This window comes from Lycorma delicatula, chromosome 13 (genome assembly GCF_047948215.1).
Source record: "Lycorma delicatula isolate Av1 chromosome 13, ASM4794821v1, whole genome shotgun sequence".
Taxonomy (NCBI): Eukaryota; Metazoa; Arthropoda; class Insecta; order Hemiptera; family Fulgoridae; genus Lycorma; species Lycorma delicatula.
The window spans coordinates 37,957,649-37,976,019 of record NC_134467.1 but is presented as its reverse complement, the minus strand read 5'-3'; the positions used below and the strand labels follow the sequence as shown (position 1 = coordinate 37,976,019).

The following is an 18,371-nucleotide window of genomic DNA, read 5'->3' as shown; positions in this document are numbered from 1 at the left end:
AAAGTGACAAATGAAGAGGTATTGCGGCAAATAGATGAAGAAAGAAGCATTTGGAAAAATATAGTTAAAAGAAGAGACAGACTTATAGGCCACATACTAAGGCATCCTGGAATAGTCGCTTTAATATTGGAAGGACAGGTAGAAGGAAAAAATTGTGTAGGCAGGCCACGTTTGGAATATGTAAAACAAATTGTTAGGGATGTAGGATGTAGAAGGTATACTGAAATGAAACGACTAGCACTAGATAGGGAATCTTGGAGAGCTGCATCAAACCAGTCAAATGACTGAAGACAAAAAAAAACCTGAAATATTGGTATAGAGTAAAAGTTCTATATATTACTCTTTAAATAAATGTATCTTATATCTATATAATACTACTAATATGTGTTTTTTTTTAATTATTATGATGTAATTATCAACAAAATGAAAAGATAAACGAATAATCAGATGTTTCACCAAATCTGAGGTGGACACCACATCACTTCCTTTTACGCCTATTAAATTACATATACACATTTTCTTAAAATGAAAAGTATATGAAATTTTATTTCATTTATAACTTCTGATATTTTTCTACTTTTTTATTGTTATTATTGAATTATTATTTATTGTAAAAATATGTTTACAATCTGAGGTTAATAATTATTAATAAATCAATATTAATTTTACTGAAGTTTCAGAAATCAGGGCGAAATTTTTCGCCAGCTCACTTTCGTTAACGAAGCGTTTCCAAACCAGTGTTATATGAATTTTCTTCTTTTTTTTCACTCACCAGTAGATTATGTTTTTTAAAAATTTATTACATTCTTTGTGAATCACTCTTTACACACACACACACACACACACACACACACACACACATATATATATAAACCTTTTCCCATCACCATGATCCGCGGTTGATTAGCGCTCCGCGAAAATATTTTGGTATCTGATTGCCTCCCTTCATAGTCTTATACTACCCTTTTTTGAAAAAAATTTCAAAAAATTAGAGTATATTAAAGAGATTTGACAGATTCTGACAAAAAAAAAACCGTTACTATTGGATATTTTTTATGCCTGTAACAAAAAAAAAATTGAAACAGTACAAAAATGACGATAATTTAATCGCAGTATTTTTTTGCGCATTTCTACCGCGTTTTTTATTAGCGAAAATTTTTTTTGTTTTCTTTGTGTTTATGAAACATACTTTGCCGATTTTAAAAATAATACTTTCATGCAAATCGGTTGAAAATTGGGCAAAATATGATGAAAAACCCGTGTTATAAATCACAGATTAGTAACATATGTTAGTATAAGTGAAAGTAGATTCAGAAAAGTACGTTTTTTAAAAATCTCCACCACTGAAAAAGGTATTCAGATTGACAAAAAACAATTTTTACTGTATAGAGGTATTCATTACGAATCGTTGTGTGTTACATATTTACCGATATCATTTGTCAGAAAAGATATTTATAGAACTCAAGTAAAAGTGACGTATTTATGATCACAAATTCCTTTCTTTTTTGTGTGTGTGCCGTATATGATAATTTATTATGTGTTTCAATACATCGATATGTTGCTAGTAAGATAAGTTATTTTTGTAAATAATAAATAAATCCGTAACCCTCATAGCAATTATAATACACAAGTCACACACACACACACACAAGCACATTTCTGAGAAAAAAATGGTCATATTCTTTTTAGTCTTAATAAAACATTTTACATCGTATAAATGTCGTTCAAATTGTGTAATAAAACTGATTCCTTTGTGAATAAAAAAAACAGCGTTTTAAAACTGACGCCACACATAACCACTTCCAAGGCTACATGATCTGAAAAGGTTAAATTGAAAAAAGAAAAAAATAAAAATATGGAGATAAAGTCGGATTCAAACGAGGTGCCTTATAAGATCCAAATATTTAATTAATTAACATTTTATTTGGCTGTAACTCTGGAACCAATGAAAATAAGTATCACTTATCGTTGAAAAGTTCTCAATGAGAGTTTATTAAAATAAAATTAATTTAAACGTCAGGAAAACATTTTTTAAAGTTTATGTTTGGAGCGTGGCTTTATATGGAAGTGAAACTTGGACGATCGGAGTATCTGAGAAGAAAAGATTAGAAGCTTCTGAAATGCGGTGTTATAGAAGAATGTTAAAAATGAGATTGGTGGATAAGTGACAAATGAAGAGGTGTTGCGGCAAATAGACGAAGAAAGAAGCATTTGGATTAATATAGTTAAAAAAAGAAGAGAAAGAATTATAGGCCACATATTAAGGCTTCCTAGAATAGTCGCTTTAATATAGGAGGGACAGGTAGAAAGAAAAAATTGTGCAGACAGGCATAATTAGGGATGTAGGATGTAGAAGTATAACGAAATGAAACGACTGGCACTAGATTGGGAATATTGGAGAGCTGTATCAAACCAGTCAAATGACTGAAGAAAAAAAATAATAACTTCCTTTATTGAAGCAATATGTAGCTAAAAAAATATGTTTTTTTTATAGAGAGGGTAAGTATTAAATAAAAAGTTTTGGTAATATGTGATCTTGAAAAAAACTTCAACTTTTGCATGAAATATTCTCAGGTAAAGTGCTCCAGTAAAGAATTAAAATTACATTTTGGCAAAAAAAAGACAATCTGAAATCTTACCCTTTTCATTTTAATTCTTGCAAAGATTTAATACATTATTTTCCCAATCCCTTTTCCATAGGTAGAACAGGAAATCGGTGAACAGGATCCGGAGTTATGCACGCCAAAATACACACAAAATTCTGTTTGATAAAGATGAACTGGGAAGCGTTGGAATATATTTTTGTTTTTCACAGATTATTTTCAAATTTAAATATCCTTTTGATGAAATTTATTTTTTAAATCTCTTGAGGTTCAATTTTAAAAAAATTTTCTTTTTACCGATCTATACTTTTACCGATCACCGGAACGGTGAACGCAATGCACCGGTTCTAAATTTCGAACAATTGCCCATCTCCCGCATGCGGGAGGAGACTTTACAGCCTCGCGATGGAAGAATGGCACGCCACGACTAAGGGAAGGTCCTTGTATAGATTTATACAGGACTTGGGTGATGGTACGCTTCTAGTTCGTTTTTAAGGGCAACGAGAGCCGAAGTGCTCTCCAACCACGCGAATGTGAACCAATATTTGGTTTCGGTTCCACCTGGCAGCTGATGAGCTGTGCATCTGCGGGGAGGTCCAGTCGAACGAACACATTATGTCCGACTGCCCAGCTCTTGTGTGGGGAGGCAGAACCCAGGTCACCCTGAAACTTAGAGGTCAAGAGGAAAATTAGCCACTCATAAGCGACGAGTCGATATGGCGTGAGCCGCATTGTCGGACCGTGTGGGAGTTCCTTGATGCCGTTGCTTTGTTCAACCGGAATCAATAGTTTAACGGATATAAGACTCCTACCGCTAGCCGTAGGAAGCTACCCTCGAGAAATGGCTGGTCATCGGTCATATATAGCTCCAAACGCTATAATATGGTGGACAGGTACTTACTGGCATTCAGCGACCTAGGCGTGGCAGCAAATTGCTGTCCATAACAGAATAAATTTTAATTTATTGATAGGTCATATATTTTAGTATGTAGACGGGGTGCGCCTATCGATTTTAGTAATATATGATAAATTAGCATTGGGACACCTAAACGAGTGGTGTAAGGCACCATGCTTAGTTCGCTCACCGCAGTTAGGTAAGCTCTAGGTGCTAATTAGGATATTGGTCGCTAAACCGTTTTGAGGCACAGTATCCGTTTTTGGTACGGACATTCGGTCTTATGCTTTAGGGCAACCGAATGGGTTGGTGGTGGGAGAAATGCGAGACAAACCAAAGTATATTAAAGTACATAAAGTACAATAAATGTACATGAAGTACATTTATTGTACTTAATAAATGCCGAGTGGTAGCATCTCGGCCTTTCATCTGGAGGTCTCGTGTTCGAATCCCGGTCAAGCATGGCATTTTTATACACGCTACAAATTCTCATCCTCTGAAACAATACCTAACGGTAGTCCCGGAGGTTAAACAAAAAAAAGTACAATAAATGTAAAAGTTAATAGAAATTAATTGCGAAATAAATCTAATCAGTCAGTTGGTTGATGTAAAGGAAAACAGCTTACAATGATAGGATGTCTTGATAATGATAAGTATTTTTAAATGATGGGTTTCAGATATTATTGATGTCTTTTAAATCTATTGCCTTTGCTTTTAATCTTATATATGAACTTTTATGTCACCATATAGATACACAGCCTTTCTGATAAATGACAAATGAACTTCTGTCGCATACTTCTTTCACGCGTTCTATGTAACACTTTGATATATTATTAGGTGTATGCATAAGTGTGTAAATACGTGAAGTGTTTGTGTGTTTCTTTTTCTTTTCGATAATGCTTGGTAATTACAAGTTGATCTATTTCATCAGAAGTATTTCGCTCTTATATATAGTATTATTACTTTTTTACCAACCGTAACGTCTTTGCTATTCGTCTGTTACTTGTTTCTTCCCTTTTGTTATTTCTTTTACAACTTGTTATTCGATCGATTGAAGTTAAAAAATAATAAATAGTTTTAATGGAATTGCTTTCATGATTGATTGGTTTCATTGTGGTAACATTACGCACTAACTAATCTATCTAGAATTATACGTTCGGTGTATAATTTTTTTTTTAAATCGTAGATAGAAAATTAAAATTGAATTAAAATAGTTTTTCAAAACATCTATTCATCCTAATTAATATCATATACTAAATCTTGAAAATCTTGACCGAAAAATAGATCTTTTGGATATTTATATTTAAGTCGTTATGTCACTTTAATGAATTCTTTTAATTTTCTTTTGCATTTTCAGTTAAGTTCCATTGTTCGGTCTTAAATCTAATATAGAAAATTATGATAATACCTAAAAGTAAGAAGATTAACCTCAAAATGTAAAAATCATCTTCGTGCCGGAGGAAAAAAAATTTCAATAGTTTAATTCTTACTTTGCATTTTCAGTTAAGTTCCATTGTTCGGTCTTAAATCTAATATAGAAAATTATGATAATACCTAAAAGTAAGAAGATTAACCTCAAAATATAAAAATCATCTTCGTGCCGGAGGAAAAAAAATTTCAATAGTTTAATTCTTACTTTTCCGTTTAGATAGCACTGTAGTAGAGCTATAGCTTTACTACAGTGCTGTAATCGATCCAATTTGGACATAGGCGGTTTGGTTTACATCGGATCTTGACGTTTTGACACCTAAAAAACCAAAAAACCGGATGGAAATTTTCCGGTTCGCATATAAGTGTGTGTATTCGGTTTTGGCCTGTAAATCACTTTATATCTGTAGAACGATCTTGACCAAATTTTTTCAAATATATGGGGCATTGAAGCCATTAAATCTTCAACTTAAAAGGTTAAACGGGTGAGGTGTAGAGCAAGGTTACCCTCAGTATCTCGAGATTTCGCCTAATTAAGATCATATTTTTCTTAGGTACACTTGTTAACAATTAAAAAATAACAATATTTGCAAAATCGCACCCCTACAGCAAAAAATTCGTTGGTAGTCGTCAGTTATGTTGTGACGTCACAGTGAGTCATAGAATTAAATAACTGAATAATATTTAAAGTGTAAAAAAGTAAATCGGTTTGGCTGGGTCACGAATTCGATCGTCCGGTCGACTCGGTACTTGTTGTGTAAAGCCTCGAAGCTACACCAGTTTGCCGACTGTACAAGCGAAATTTGTTTTATGTAAGTTGTGAAATTACATTACTTTACTTAGTGCCGACCGTCACCGCTAGTACCGCCACAAATGTATTACTTTTTTGCGCGCACGCTTTAGTTAGAATCATTGAATTAAATAAACGAAAAAATATTATATTTAAATAAAATGGTTAATATTTTAAATTAAATTGTGTGTGCAAGCCATGCATTAGAAACAAGTCACTGTTGTAGGACTTTCCCAGGACGCGGGTTCAGCCGCGTGAAGATATCAACTTGATTTTTAATGTGAGTTTTCATGTATGAAAATTTTAATGATTTTTCATTGTACAGGGTGTCCCATATAAAACGCAACCCATCAATCACTCATCCATAAAATTTCAAAAGTCAAGCTTACTCCCCTACTCGTTACTGAAATGGATTCGTCCAACATCTGAATATCGCGGCGATGCAGTAGAACACTACCGATAGTAACAACAATGCAATGATAACGTTCAGTGTATTGCTAGAGACAAGATGGTGTTTTCGCTAGATGAACGTGTTTTCATTGTTGAGTCGTACTTCGTACGAAATCAGCGGTTGCAGTGCAAGATTTGTTTCGCCATAAATAAGTACCCGGATAAACCATCTCCTAACAAAACATCAGTATTAAGGTTAGTCGCAAAATTTAGAGAGACCGGTTCTGTTAATAACAAGGAACACAAAAGATCTGCGTCAGTATTGAATACAGATACAGTCGCTGAAATCAAAGACCGATTACTCGCCTCGCCAAATAAATCGATCAGACGTTTGTCTGCTGAAATTAATTTGTCTAAATCAACCGTTCATCGGACGACCAAACGATTACAATTACGACTTTATCGCATTCAAACGGTTCATCGACTTCTTGAGCCCGACAAAGAAAAACGGCTACAATATTGTCAACGGTTCCGTCGATTTCTGCGTGAGGGAATTAACGTTATGGATTCGTTATTTTTCACAGATGAAGCACGGTTTCATTTGGACGGCTACGTAAACAGCCAAAACAGTCGAATTTGGAGCGCTGAAAATCCCCACGTTTATCACGAAAAACAATTACACCCGCAGAAGTGTGGTACGGGATATCGCGGAAGAAAATAATCGGTCCTGTTTTTTTCAAGTACACCATTAATGCAGAACGATATCAGGATATTTTATTTCAGTTCATCGCACTCTTGGAAGAGGAAGACAGACACTGCCGGCTACAACATGTCGGTGCGACATCGCACTACGCAGGTTCTACTTCTGATTTCGTTGAGGAATTCTTCTGTAATCGTGTTATCGGTCGAGGCTTGTGGCCACCAAGATCTCCAGATTTGACTGCGGCGAATTTTTTTCTACGGGGTTACCTCAAATAAAAAGCCTACAGCAACAAACCACGAACACTTGAACGATTGAAAGTCAATATTGAACAAGCTGTATTAAATATCCAGCCACAAACTTTGAAAAAAGTTGCAAGGAACGCTGTAAAAAGAATTGAAGCTTGTATTCAAGAAGATGGCGGCCACTTACAACATTTACTTTAAATGTAAGGTAATGGATGGTAATAATAAAAATTACATTTACATTTACACATGCCTTTTTATTTTTTCAATACCTACCAATATAAGGTTGGGTTGCGTTTTATACGGGACACCCTGTAGATTTTCATGTAAATTATCTATAAACAATTTTTTAGATTTTTCTAAATTCGTCCTTGAAAGGGATGAAGAAAGGTAAAAAAATTTTAACAATGACTACAAATTTTCCCCATTTCTGATTAGACTAAACGAGATATTCATTAAATTTGGGTTTGTAAATACTCTTCAGATAAATATCTAAAAAGCATTTTCGGGTTTCAAATTTTATTTATTTTAAGGGGTAAAATAAACATATTTTTTTTTTTTTTTTTTACATATTTCCCGTTTTATGATAATTGTTTTTTGTTTCAGTGTGATGATAATTTATGTTTGTAATTCTGATTATGTATTTCGCGAACGAAGCCGCGATGGGAAAATCTAAAAACTAATTAGTGGGTTTTGTACTAACAAAATATTACCCCGAAGAAATTACAATACATCGATAGTTTTTGTAAATTGAACAGGCTTTAATTTTTATTTATTATTATTTTCACAAGTATGAGGTTAATAAACAGTGGGGGTTCCAGGGGGAAGAACTCTGACCGGCTAAAAATTCCCTTAATGCGACGGGAATTGCAAGTAATTATACAACGCGAGCGAAGCTGCGATGGAGATGCTAATTGTAATATATAAGAATTAGTCTAAAAAAAAGAAAAATTGTGTCATTCATTTTAAAGTGATGACGTCACTTTAAATTATATAATATATTACTGTATTATATCGTTGTTTATTACTGTTTTATTACTAGATTTGAAATTTAATCGTTTTCATGCTACGTATGTAATGTTACGTCCTTTTTATTATAACATGAATAATAATTTAATTCATACATTTAAAAACCTCATATATTTTAATTTTGTTGTTTTTCATGTGAAAACTTTTTCTTTTTTTTATTACACTTTTTGAAAGTACAGTTTGTATTTTTTTCTTTCCACATTTATTGCCTTTTATAAGCATTAATTTTCTTTTTTCTCCCAAATTCGGCAGAAAATAAAATTGTATCTTATGAATTATTTCTTGAAAAAATCCTTTCTGGAAAATTTCGACATATCTTCGCGATTCACATCCCCTAGATCTCAAAATTTCCCTAGTCAGTTCAAAAGTTTATATCTATATATATGTTTCACTTTCTTGTGTACACGATAACTGCCGTAATTTTACGCCAATCACTTTCAAATTGATACATAAAATATAACGACCCAAAATTTCGGTCGAGTTCGTTAATGGACAAAATCGGACCATGGGGGTGGAAATGGGGGACTTTTTTGAAAAAACAAAATATTGTTATAACTTTCTTATTAAATAAAAAATTGAATCCCTCTAAAGTCTTACTATTCTTTGGATAAGGGCCTAAAACATACCTAAGTAAAATTTTTTGATATCACCAACCATTGGCCCAGGGGATGGAAAAAATGGGGTTTCGAAGACAAAAAAAAATCATACCTCCCTTAATAGGCACTGTATCGAATCGGTTTAAAGTGTTCGTTAGTCCTCTAACCATTACCTAAAACTTTTGTCTGAAACAATTATTTATATGACTTACCCTTACGGCAAGGGATGACCAAAATTTTGCTGGAATTGTAAGAAGATGGGGCTTGTCGTATACTAAACATGTGAAACTTTTTTCACATGCAACCATTGTCTTATTGAGTAAATTTGAAGTTTTTCTTAACCTCTTAAAGGTGGAAATCAGTTTTATCCCCTAATTATAGCATCTGTTAAATATATCTTCGCCTTCCGGTGTGCCGAAAGTGATTTTTTTTACTAACGACGTGTTACCTATTGATCTGAAAGTTACAACTATTCACAATAAAACGCATAAAATAATATGTTTAGATAACGATTGTATTCTCAAAATTAAATTTTTTTATGAAATCAAAAGAATATTGAAATAGTTGTTCATAAAAATATTTTCCTGTCGGCACAGCAAATGGCATAATTCCATTTTTTGACATTGAAACGGTTACATATTTTAATCTTGTTACCAATTTGAATATCTTTTAAATTTAAATTTGAGATAAATCAATTATTACCCGCAATTTAGTTATATTTTTGTTTATTTTGGGTAGTACTGTCGTGTTGCGTAGATGACGCATGCGTGGTTTAATTGTTATATCTGTGCAGGTTTGATGCTGCTAGGTTAGTTCCATTATCGCCGCCCTGCCGTTAACCATGGCTATTCCGCTGTCTGCACCAAAGAAGAGCACCTCAGTGATCCGTTTTTTTGTGGTCGGAAGGTGTATCAGGGGCCGAAATTCATCGAAGACTTTCGGTACAGTACGGGAACAGTATGTTGCCGCAACGGAGTGTCTACGAACGGATTGAAAAAAAACCAAAAATGGTCGCACAAGTGTTACGCACGACGAAGGAGCCGGACGACCGTTTACCGCCACAAATGAGGAAAACATTGAGCGTGCACGTGATATGGTGTTCTTAGACAGAAGAGTAACTATCGATGAAGTGGGACATCGTCTACAAATTAATCACGGTTCTGCCTACGAAATCATCCACAACAGACTTGGGTTTCATAAAGAAACACTTGGGTTTCGCATAAACAAACGCGCTTGGACATCTGCCTAAAACATTTGGATCGCTATGGTAACGAACGGGACATCTTCTTAGACAGAATCATCACCGGTGACGAAACATGGATCCATCATTACGAGCCGGAGAGTAAACGGCAGAGTGTGGAATGGAAACATGCAAATTCGCCCTGCAAAAAAAAGTTCAAAACCCAACCATCCTGAGGAAAACTGATGCTTACAGTTTTTGGGACTTATAAGGCCCAGTACTGGAACATTATGAGGAAACGGGCACGCCAATAAACAGTGCGTGTTACAGTGATATGCTTACTGCCAAGCTGAAGCTTGCAATTCGAAGCAAACGCCGAGGACTGCTGTCGAAAGGTGTTGTGTTGTTTCACGATAATGCCCGTCCACATACTACTGCCCACAGCGCTGAAACCGTCAATAAACTCAACTTTGAAGTACCGGCTCATCCTTCATATAGTACTGATCTTGCCCCTTCCGATTAGCACTTGTTTGGTCCACTCAAAGGGGCATTAAGGGACCATCGATTTACCTCAGATGAAACAGTGAAAGATGCGGTGCATTCCTGGCTCGCAGTTCAACCGAAAACCTTCTTTTATAAGAACATCAGGAAGCTTGTCCAACGATGGACCAAGTGCGTTGAAAAATTATGTACATGTAAGTTTCCTATTTGTATTGCAATAAAATGTATAACTACATTGCGGATAATAATTGATTTACCCTTGTAGTCAATTTTAGAATGATAATCAGAAATCGATTTGAGCCGAATATATTTCTCGAAGGTTGAACAAGCTTGTACCGAACGTATATGTACGTTTCTTTTCAAGTCTTTTAGAATGTTCTTGGATAGATTAACGTTATCTACGATCATAAATTCTAGTAGCCTTAAACGTTCTTCGTATCTGTGACAAATACAGATTTGTTTTATGAACTTTAAAAGTTCTTAGTTAGCGGTATGAAAATATTACCAAGCTGAAAGTCTTATCTATACCTATTACACTCGTACGTACGAGGTATGTTCAAAAAATAACCGAACCTTAACTGTTTAATCTATAACAGATTATTGGTTCCTATTCCCTTTAAAGTACTCTCCTTTCTTATTCACACACTTTTCGTAGCGTATTTCCACTTCGCAAATCAATCCTGGATAATTTAATTTGAAATGACCTTTATGATCCGTGACGAATTTGGTTTTAGTCATCAATAGTCTAAAAACGACGTCTTTTAATCACTAATTTTAATTTCGGAAACACGAAAAAATCGCAAGAGCCAGGTCTTGGAAAAGTAGGAAGGCTGAGGAAGAAAAGTTATCTGATTTTTGGGATAAAACTGACGAATTGACAAAGCCGAGTGTGCGGGTACATTGTCATGGTGAAGGAACCATGAGTTTTCTCGCTACAACTCCGGCCTCTTTTTGCAGATTTTTTCACGCCTGTTGTAAAATGCCTTGATTGTACGCACAGTTCACTGTTTCACCTTGAAACAAGTGAACAATTCTATTAAAATCGAAAAAATCATTCGGAACTTTGATATTGTATCGATACTGATGTAGTTTCTTGGAGCGTGGAGATCTTTTGCCGATTCATTGAACTATTGTCTCGATGTCGTAGCCGTAAACCTGCCCTTCGTCTCCCGTTACGATCCTTTACATGATTATTTCATCGGCTTGTTCAAGAAGTTGCCGACGAACGTTCACTCGATGTTCTTTCTGCTGTTCGGTCATCAAATTAGGAACAAACTTTTGGTACAACTCGATGCATGTTCAATTTTTCAGTCAAAATGTCCAGTCGAGATGCTAACTTCTTCTGCAACTTTTCTTGACAGTCAATCGGCGATTTTCACGCACCAGGTTTTTGATTTTCTAAACGTGGGTGTCATCAGTTGAAATCCATGATCTTCCTGATCGAGGGTCATCTTCAATTGATGACCGCTTTTAAATCGTGAAAACCATTCGTAACGTTGCCTGCGACCCAGAGTATCATCTCCGTAGGCTTGTTTCAAAACTTTAAAGTTTTCCCCAGTTTCACACAAAATTTTATATTGTATCGTTGTTCCCGAAAATTAAAACTTAACACTTAAATACGGTGCACTCAAATAACAATAACACGAAAAATAAACGAGATATCAATTATCCAAGAACATGTGGCAGTATTGTGTACCACTTAACCTCCTCTGTAATCAGGATTTAAAATTAAGTGTTTAGCTTTCACTGATGATATGGCATTTATTAGCTAAACACTCAAACGAAACTGAACAATAAATTAAAGATATATAAAAACAAGCTGCTTAAATGGGATTAAAAATTTAAGCATTCCCTTTTTCGACTGGAGCATAACGAAATAATCATTTCTGTTATTCCGGAGATATTGAAGCAAAAATTACCGATCATACATAAAAAGTTCAACCCAAAAAAGATAGCACTTGGACAATACAGTAAGATAAATCTTTGTCTTTCTTCATATATATATTGTATAAGCTCCTATAAGAATTCTATTGTAATGGAATTCATAAGTAAATTATATTATCGTAGAAATAACTATGAAATTTTCCAATCTAATATAATCTATTACTGGTTTAAACTGGTTTTTAAATGTTAAATTTTGATGTAGTAATTATTTCATATTTGATCATTAAACTCTTTTTACTCCCTCCCCTCAAAATATAATCGCAAATTAATTCATATAACTAGACAACAAAAACAACATACATAAAAAAAAAGTGTTTTAAAAATTTATTTTATCAGTTATATATATATTAACTATCTTAATTAGTATTTTACAAGCCCACGGTAGTGATGTTTAGGCGTAATAGTTAATATTATTTATTATCTAAAAAAAAAAAAATTATAATAATGATTATTCATTGTAAACGAATAACAAAAATTATCATTCATCGTAATTATTTGATGACGTCAAAACTTAAAACGAATTCAAGTTCATGCCCTATATTAAATATTGTAATTGTGATTTATGTGTTGAAAATATTCTTTCGTAATTGTCTAACTACATTTATATGTGGGTAGGCCATTTCGGTCGACAAACATAATATTCATCTTATATGCAGGAAAATTATTAATAATAAATAAATATATGTAAATGAAAAATTAAAAAAAAAAAAAATGAAGGAATTTTAAAAGAAAATAATTATTTATTAATCAATACAGTTGAATCCAAAAAATTTACTCATGTTTGTAATTAAATAATATCTAAACAAAAAGATTTACATTCACTAATTTAATGTGTAGTGTAGTGTAAGGTATTAAATTTGTCGTGGTAGGCGGAGCTGGCAATTTATACTGCGCATACGCGGGTGGGTAGTAGTGGTACGATCCAATCATATTAGCCAATGGAGAAGAAGACAGTCGAGTAGCAACAACGGTTGAGGTTCGTTTATCATTTGTTGAACGCAAAGCTGTAATGAAGTGATACTGGAAATACAAGAACTTTTACCACGTACAACGGCATTGGCAGAAAAAATTTAGAACACCGCTACCAACGCGTCGAACAATTGTCCGCATTCGCGATAAATTCGAACTGCTAAAGATGTTCATAAGGAAAGATCCGGCCGATCACGAACAGCTACAAGTCTGGCGTCCAGTACTGCGGTGTTGCAACATTTCACCCGATCACCGCAAGAATCAGTGAATCAGGGAGCGCACGAAAGTTGGTTTAAAGTGGTCGTTAGTCTTCTAACCCATCGGGTTGATCTAGTGGTGAACGCGTCTTCCCAAATCAGCTGATTTGGAAGTCGAGAGTTCCAGCGTTCAAGTCCTAGTAAAGCCAGTTATTTTTACACGGATTTGAATACTAGATCGTGGATACCGGTGTTCTTTGGTGGTTGGGTTTCAATTAACCACACATCTCAGGAATGGTCGAACTGAGAATGTACAAGACTACACTTCATTCACACTAATACATATCATCCTCATTCATCCTCTGAAGAATTATCTAAACGGTAGTTACCGGAGGCTAAACAGAAAAAAGAAACTAAAAAGGTCGTTAGTCCTCTAAACATTACCTAAAACTTTTGTCTGAAATAATTTTTAATATGATCAACCGTTACGGTAAGGTGTGACCAAAAATGTTGCTGGAATTGTAAGAGGGTTGTCGTATGGTAAACATGTAAAACTTTTTCACATGCAATCAGTTGCATGTGAAAAACCTTAAAGTTTTTCTTAACTTTAAGGTGGAATTTTTTTATATCCCGTATTTAGCACCGGTGAAATCTATTTCCGCCTTCCGGCATGTCGAAAGGGATTTTTTTTGTATTTTTATCGTTCATCCACGCAGTTAACACATTCTATATATCCTCATTGGCCTTTTCAATTTATAAAATTGGATTATTTTTTTTTTATAAATGGGATGAATTTGATTAATCGCCTCTAATGTTGGAGAATAACCTATTAATTTTTATATTTAACGTTAATTAGAGGAGGTTAGTGAATGTAGGTTTGGCTTAAATTTAAACTTTCTTATTTTTACAAGGTTTTCTCGTAATTTATTTATCTTGGAGACTGGTATTTTTTCTTTTTGCTGTTTAGCCTCCGGTAACTACCGTTTAGATAATTCTTCAGAGGATGAATGAGGATGATATGTATGAGTGTAAATGAAGTGTAGTCTTGTATTCTCAGTTCGACAATTCCTGAGATGTGTGGTTAATTGAAACCCAACCACCAAAGAACACCGGTATCCACGATCAAGCATTCAAATCCGTGTAAAAATATCTGGCTTTACTAGGACTTGAACGCTGGAACTCTCGACTTCCAAATCAGCTGATTTGGGAAAACGCGTTCACCACTAGACCAACCCGGTGGGTTTCTCTGGGAATCCATCTTGCACAAGTCTTACGGTAGTTTTTTTTGAATGATAAAATGAGTTGTGCTAATACTTACTCGACATTTTTAAGCTGTAAGTTTTCGGTCTTCTTCGATAAGTGTATCAATAAGAGAATCTAACGCCGAGATCGACACTTTTACCGGACGCTCGGAGCGGTGCTCGTCGGTCACGCTTTTACAGATACTTTTATACTTTTTCACCCACGCGTGAAAACTCGCACCGTTCGTGCTATTATTGCGGTTTTGCTTTGTTCATGCGAGACAATATTTCTGTCTGTTGTAGACTTTCCGAAAGTTAAAATCGGTTCACAGAACGCTGTTCTTTAAAAGTACTTTCTTCAAGTTGATATACCATCATTAGAGGTTATACATAGGTAAATATTAATCGGAAGGTGACTAATATTCATAACAAAGTTGCCAACTAGCACTTAAAAGTTTCAATTGCCTACATTAAGCGTTTCGTTCACTAAAAATGTTTATTTAAGTATTGAATTGTCGTCGTGAATAAACATATACGGGAGAGATTTCCAATTCCTTTTTAAATCTGTTAAAAACATTGTTTTTCTTCATACGCATAATTATTATTTTTTCGATTAATCTATTTCATTAAAATTAATCTAATTTTCCTGCAATTTTTTTATTTTTATTTTACGTTAGAAAAGTTAAACATTCAATTAATTATTTAGGATAATTACTAATAATTATTAATTTTAATTGGCAATTAGTTGAAGGAGTATATCGTGTATTAGAATTTGTATTAAAATGTTGATTTGCGATATTGTATATATAATTGTAGATTACTGAGAATTAGATATTACTGTTAGAAGGAATTGCTTTGCGGTATTAAAAGGATTTATTTAAGATTTATCTCAGTAATTATTATTATTATTGTTGACTGTTTAAGAGGTTTATTGAAATGACTTTGCCCTCCTCGATTTACTTTGGTTAATATATCCCTCTTAGGTATTTCTGAAATTAGAATATAATTTTTTTTTAAATTTCAAAAAAGTTGTAATACTTTCCTGGCATTTATTATTTATTTTTATGTAGTAAATAAATAATTATAATGAAAAAAATTTACTTCAGATTATTTTTTTGTGTGAGGGGTATAATTCGTGATGAAGTGTTATTTTAAAAATTATCATTATATGTTTAAATAAACCAAAAAGGTTCGTAAAGTTAAAAAAAAAATCGATAGTTTAAACTTTGATCCTTCCTCTATGAATCATGAGACCTTGCCGTTGGTGAGGGGGCTTGAGTGCTCAGGGATACAGAGTAGCTGGACCGAAGGTGCAACCATATCGGAGAGGTATCTGTTTGAGAGCCAGACTAAGGAATGATTCCTGAAAGAGGGCAGCAGCTCTTTCAGTAGTTGTTAGGGGCGTGAGTCAGGACGACTTAAACGGCCGTATCAACATCACTCAGTCCTCTGAGTACTGCGCAGCTGAAAGCAATGGAAAACTACAGCTGCTTTTTTTCCAAGAAAATGTGGCTCTGCATTTTCACATAGCAATAATGGAGGCGCCTTCCTTGGTAAAATATTCCGGAGGTAAAATAGTCCCCCGTTCGGATCTCCGGGTGGGGACTACTAAGGAAGGGGTCACCAGAAAATTAAAAAATAACATTCTACGAGTCGGAGCGTGGAATGTTAGAAGCTTGAAAAAGGTTGGTAGGCTAGAAAATTTAAAAAGGGAAATGGGTAGGACAAATGTGGATATAGTAGGAATTAGTGAGGTTCGGTGGGAAGAGGAAGGCGATTTTTGGTCAGGTGATTTTAGAGTAATTTAATTAATATTGGAAGGACAGGTAGAAGGGAAAAATTGTGTAGGCAGGCCACGTTTGGAGTATGTAAAACAAATTGTTGGGGATGTAGGATGTAGAGGGTATACTGAAATGAAACGACTAGCACTAGATAGGGAATCTTGGAGAGCTGCATCAAACCAGTCAAATGACTGAAGACAAAAAAAAAAAAAAAAACTTTGATCGGCTCACCTTGCCCCAATATTGGCCCGAAGTATTTTTTTGGGGTCGTTTGCGGTACTACTATATGTCAAAGTTGACATTAAATAAAAACGGTAGTTTTTTTCAGTTTTTGTGGAAGGGTGAATTAGAGCCAATTTTTTTTTTAAATAGGATAAGCACGTACGAATTAACTGAGCTTAATGAAGTCTGATTATGTTTAAAAAATTTGAGGATATTGACCCTAAAATCTCTGTGGTAAATTTCATCAAAATCGGTTTTACCAATCAAAAGTTATTAAGGTTCAAATACGGAATTTTCTTTTTTGGGGGGTGCAAACATGAGCTCCCCACACGTTAGGCCGCGTATGAGAAAATTTTCAATAACATAAAATTTTTAATTTGAAGCTATGACTTTCACATAATCTTATATACCACCATCAAAGCTTGTTGTCAGATCCATTCTGAGATGCCGTCCTAAAATTATTTTTTACATTTTAATGCGTTTAATTTAAGAGTGGTGTTCTTAAAGTTGTTTTTTTATATATTTTTATTATTTTCTACTTTTTAGTCCCTACTATGAATCTCACATGCATAGTCCAACAACGAGTTATGAGTGGTAAAAAACCCATTTTAATGTTAAAATATAAGATTTAATTACAATTCTTTTTAAAGTTTAAATAAACTGTTAAAGTCTACGAGGTGTGAGAAAGTAATGAGACTGATTTTTTACCCAAAGTTTTTATTTATTTCAAAAACAATATTATCCCTTTCAAAGTAGTTCCCTTGGGCAGCTATACACCGTTGGAGTCGTTGTTCCCACTCCTAGTAGCAGCGCTGGATGGCTTCAACCGGTAGGGCTTTTAACAGGTCGGTCACAGTCTTTTGAATGTTCTCCAGAGTTCAAAAATGACGTCCTTTTAAGACACGTTTCAATTTCGGGAAAAGGAAAAAAGTCACAAGGACTCAAATCAGGTGAATAGGGGGGTTGAGAAACCGTAGGAATGCGTTTTGAGATCAAAAATTTCCTGATGGAAATGGCGATGTGACACGGGGCATTGTCATGATGAAGCATCCACTTGTCTACAATGTCTGGTCTCACGCGAATCACTATTTTTCTGAGCCTTTCAAGGACACCTTTGTAAAACACTTGGTTGACAGTTTGTCCTGGAGGAACAAATTCTTTATACACGATATCCCTACTGTCAAAAAGGCAAATCAACACGGTTTTGGTCTTTGATTTGCTCATTCGATATTTTTTCGTTCGAGGAGATGACGGAGTGTGCCACACTTCGCTTAGCCGCTTTGTTTCAGGATCATACTCAAATATTCAGGATTCCTGCATGACAGGACCTGTGATCACACGATTGAAGAATTCTTGGTCGTTGTCGATCCTCTCAAGAAGATCAACGCACACGTTTCTTCGATTGTCCTTCTGTTCCGTTGTGAGGTTTTTCGGCACCAATTTCGCATCTCTAAATCTGTCAAAATTTGATGTACGGTGAAAGTGTTTAAATTTAACTGTTCACTCATCATCCTTATTGTTAAACGACGGTCTGATCTCACAAGAACCCTCACACGCTCAACGTTTTCGTCAGATTTTGAAGTTGAAGGTCTCCCTGAGCGAGATTGATCTTCAACGTGTTCTCGGCCTACCAAAAATGATTTGTGCCAGCAGAAAACTT

The 18,371-nt window shown here is 34.5% G+C and overlaps 2 protein-coding genes across 2 annotated transcripts in view; one reads left to right on the top strand and one right to left on the bottom strand.

Annotated features, from left to right (window-relative positions):
• Positions 1 to 18,371, top strand: part of DNAlig3 (DNA ligase 3) — a 266,939-nt gene that overhangs the window by 108,926 nt on the left and 139,642 nt on the right. The gene's annotated exons all lie outside the window — the stretch shown is intronic.
• Positions 1 to 18,371, bottom strand: part of CNMa (CNMamide) — a 158,086-nt gene that overhangs the window by 86,336 nt on the left and 53,379 nt on the right. The gene's annotated exons all lie outside the window — the stretch shown is intronic.